The sequence below is a fragment of the Meriones unguiculatus genome, chromosome 7 (genome assembly GCF_030254825.1).
Source record: "Meriones unguiculatus strain TT.TT164.6M chromosome 7, Bangor_MerUng_6.1, whole genome shotgun sequence".
NCBI lineage: Eukaryota > Metazoa > Chordata > Mammalia > Rodentia > Muridae > Meriones > Meriones unguiculatus.
Genome location: NC_083355.1, coordinates 48,777,395 through 48,782,018, shown reverse-complemented (window position 1 = coordinate 48,782,018; position 4,624 = coordinate 48,777,395). Strand labels below are relative to the sequence as shown.

The 4,624-nt window shown below is 36.5% G+C and overlaps 1 pseudogene; it reads left to right on the top strand.

Moving 5' to 3' along the window:
- The first annotated feature begins 3,266 nt into the window (after positions 1 to 3,266).
- LOC132655331 (olfactory receptor 4C15-like) lies at positions 3,267 to 4,358 on the top strand (annotated as a pseudogene).
- Positions 4,359 to 4,624: the final 266 nt, after the last annotated feature.

The following is a 4,624-nucleotide window of genomic DNA, read 5'->3' as shown; positions in this document are numbered from 1 at the left end:
GTCTACCTTCATATGTTACTTGGCCTTTTTCCCTTGCTGCCTTTAATATCTTTTCTTTCTTCTGTAGATTTAGTGTTTTGACTATGATGTGACGTGATGTGTTTCTTTTCTGGTCTAGTCTATTTGGAGTTCTGTAGGCCTCTTGTATATTTATGGACATCTCTTTCTTTAAGTTGGGAAAATTTTCTTCTATGATTTTCTTGAAAATATTTTCTGGACCTTGGAGTCTGGAGTCTTCTTTTTCATGAATTCCTATTATTCTTAGATTTTGTCTTTTCATAGCATCCTTGATTTCTTGGATATTTTGTGATTGGAACTTTTCTGATTTTACTTTTTCTTTGAGAGAAGTATCCATTTCTGCAAGTGTGTCTTCAGCTCCAGAGATTCTCTCTTCCATCTCTTGTATTCTGTTGGTGATGCTTACTTTTGTGGTTCCTGATCTTTTCTCCAAGTTCTCCAGCTCAAGGGTTTTCTCATTTTGTGTTTTCTTTATTGATTCTAATTCTGTTTTCATGCCTTGCACCATTTCTTTCATGTGTTTGAATTTGGATTCCTGTCTCTCTACGATGGCCTCTATTTCTTTTTTCATTTCCTTCTTATATGCCACTAATTTTTCCTCTACTTGTGTATCTATTTGTTTGGTTATGTTTGCCTGTGTTTCTTTAAGGATATTGTCTATTTCTTCTTTCTTTGCCTCCAATTGACTGGCCATCTCTTTGAAAGACTTGTTCATTTCCTCCTTATGAGCCTCAAATAATTGGGCAAGCATGGCTTTAAAATCATTTTCCTGTGCTTCTGCTGAATTGGTGTATCCATCGGTTTTGGGGTTTGCTGGTGAAGTCATGATGTCCTGATTTATGTTGGAAGTGTTCTTTCGCCTACCTCTGGCCATTGGCTTATCTGAAACCTTCCCTGTTCGTTTTTGGATTCTGCAGATCAGACTGGTGCTGTCTCTCTCTGGTGTCTGGAGAGTTCTTCAGGAAGCTGAGCACTCTCAGCATGTGCTGAGGACTAGCTGTACAGGCAGGTCTCTTGGCCGAGATCGTGGTATCCGGGGCTCTCTGCTCTCTGGTTTGGCCCTGCTTCTTTGATGTGTTCCGCCAGTTCTGTGCTGCTGTCACTGCCAGGTTCTGAGGTCTTGCTGCAGCTGGAGATTTCAGGGTGGTCACTTCAGCAGGGATGGTGTAACCAGGCTCTCTGTTCTCTGGTTTGGCCCTGGTTAGTCTTAAACTGGAGGGCTGTGGTGCCCCGCCAGTTCAGTACTGCTCCGCTGCCACGTCCCGCTGTAACTGGAGACTGGCTTGCTAGTCCCAATGCTTTCTGGGATCTCTTCATTGTGCTCTCCAAGCTTGGGAGGCCCAGTGCCTGGTGTGTCCAGGTTGTATGACGTTTCTGCCTGGTTTCGGTGAGTATATAGCGTATTCTCCGTCACTGTGGGATTGGGCGGGCCGCTCGTGTGTATTTTTATATGTATATTTTATACACAATAAGGAGTTTCATTGTGGCATTATCATGCAATAATGTGTTAGCTGACTGTTTTAAAATTTTCTTCCTTAATGTACACACACACATATTCTGTCATTCTTACAAATGCATATATAAACATATGTATGTATGCATATTTATATATTTGTGTACATGAAAATGTGTGGTCACAAAAATATGTTTTACTAATGTATTTCAGTTGTCTACACAAGAGAGGACTCAAACAGTTGAAGCAGTATATGCTTTGAAAAATGATTTCAAGAGCTGAAATATTTATCTGGTGGTCTCATGGGAAAACCTGTCTGTGAGTAAGGCAGCTGATATTAAAGGGATGAATTATACTAGAATTGTTAAGGATATTTTAGTGTGAGTCACATTTTCACATATTCATATTTTATGTTTTTCAGAAACCTTGCAGTTGAGCTGGTAAGCTATTTATAAACATCATTGATATAGAAAAGACTTACAAATTTCAAATCATATATCTTGAGAAATTTTATTTGTATCAACAACAGCAATACTGAATAAATAAGTGATAATTATAAAGTTTTAAGACTCTAAAACATTTTCAACTTACAATTTCACTTTTTATGGAACTGCTGTTAATTTGTAGTTAACTGCTGTTAATTTGCTGATTGAAGCACTGACTTCTAATTCTCAACCATTTCTTCTGTTAGCTTGGTCAAGATATCTCAGTCACAAATAAGCAAAGTAATAAGATGTTTTGACTTTTATATCTGGAGGTAGAGTATGCAAAGTTCACCACTACTGTGTACTTCTTGTCTGAAAAGATGAATTTCTTTCCTTCTCTGGTCATCCTAAAGAAATCACTTATCCTTTAAAACCAGAGATTCCGTGTTAAAAAAAAAAAAAAAAAAACATTAAGCATCTTTTGCTAGTTTAGATTTAATGCCACTTACTAAGATTTTCACCAAGAAAATAAAATAATAAACTCACTATTCCTCGTTGGCTAAGTTCTAAGCTTACCTTAACTTGTATTCTCTCACCACGACAACAGGCATTGTATTGTGTTCTGGTCACAATTTAAAATGATGAATTAAAAGGAAATCTCAACACCTGGAACATACACATTCCAAATAGAGACAAACATTTCCTGTAGCTCTTTATACTTTTTAAGAATAAATTATCTCATCTGACATTCCAATTAACCTCAGGATTTTCAAGGTAATTTGAAATATGAAGAGGGTTTTTAATTGCATTGTTCAGTATATTTTGTCTTTCTTCTGTTGGTAGGTAAGTGTTCTGAGTAGACATTGCAAATTATTTGTCTCTACTTTGTTCCAAGCAGATTAGAAAAAGGGTTAATACATAGTGTTTTCTCTACGTGTGTAATATATAAATGGTTTCACATGCTTTTTGTTACTCTATTTCAGGAAGCCACTACAGAAAACAAGTCAGCAATTCAAGGACAAAACACGTGTGTATGTTTTGTGGAGTATAAATAGCCAGCATTTTAATTCTACACTATTTCTGAATACCGATGTCAATAAATGACTTTTTATCTTTTGTTAAAAACAAATTTATTCATGTACACTTTATTTATATTGCTCCCTCCCTTATATCACTACCCCTTCCAAATCATACTATAATCCTTCTCTATAATTTATAATCTCTACTTACTATTCAATCTATCTATCTATCTATCTATCTATCTATCTATCTATCTGCCTATCATCTATCTGTCTACCTATTTGTCTCTCTGTAACTGCACACACACACACACACACACACACAATTAACTTCATGTTGATTGTATGAACATGTGCTGGGCAAAGTATTTTTTTTATCTGTTCTCACGTAAGAAAAATTTGTTCACTACCCAAACTTCTTGATGATAATATATACTTATTTGAAGCATTTTTAAAAATAATTATAGATTTACACAAGCATAGTTGCTTCTACATTCTCCTTGAAATTAAGCAAAACCAGAGTTTTGTAACAGAGTTCATATTCCTTGGACTTTCACAGAACCTTGAAATCCAGAAAATAGTTTTTATTGCACTTTTGTTTGTCTACATTGCAACCGTTTCGGGCAACATGATAATTGTGTGACTATTGTCTGTAGCCCAGCATTGGTAGCCTGCCCCATGTACTTCTTCTTGGCTTTCTTGTCCCTAGTGGATGCATTCTTCTCTTCTGTCATCACACCAAAGATGGTTGTGGACTCCCTATATGAGAAGAAAACTATCTCCTTTGAAGGATGCATGATGCAGCTCTTTGCTGAACACTTCCTTGCAGCAGTAGAAGTGATTGTTTTGACAGCCATGGCCTATGACCGATATGTAGCAATATGTAAGCCCTTGCACTACTCTTCCATCATGAACTGGAAGGTCTGTGGCACACTGATGGGGATAGGATGGACAGGAGGATTCTTGCATTCTATCATACAAATTATTTTCACTTTGCAATTACCCTTCTGTGGACCCAATGTCATTGATCATTCCATGTGTGATTTGTTCCCATTACTGGAACTTGCCTGCACAGATACACATATCTTTGGCCTTTTGGTGGTTGCCAACAGTGGGTCTATCTGCATAATAATCATCTCTATTGTACTTGTATCCTACTGTGTCATCCTGTGCTCTCTGAAAGCCCACAGTTCTGAAGGGCGATGGAAAGCTCTCTCCACCTGTGGGTCCCATATTGCAGTTGTGATTTTGTTCTTTGTCCCATGCATATTTATATATGCTCACCCACCATTTGCTTCCTCCTTTGACAAAATGGTGGCAATATTTTACACCATCCTAACTCCTTTGCTCAATCCTATTATTTACACTTTTAAGAATAAGGACATAAAAAATGCCATGAAGAAAGTGTGGAAGATATTCATGGTGGTTTATAATGGAAAGTGAGAAATAGAAAGATATCAGTAAAGATCCCAAAATAGTTTTGATAAAAACATTCTGGGTTTTCCTTAGTATTGAATATGTCATCTCTTTCACTAGCAAAACTTCTCAAAATGGTCATAAATGATGTGTTCATGTTATTTAAGGACTAATTCTTAGCTGACAACTCAATATTTTCAAGTGTTTACTAAAGAGGTTTGAAATGTATGCTTGCTTATACTGTAGTAATTTAAGAAAAAATGGAAAGAGAATTTATGTATCTAGTTATTTAC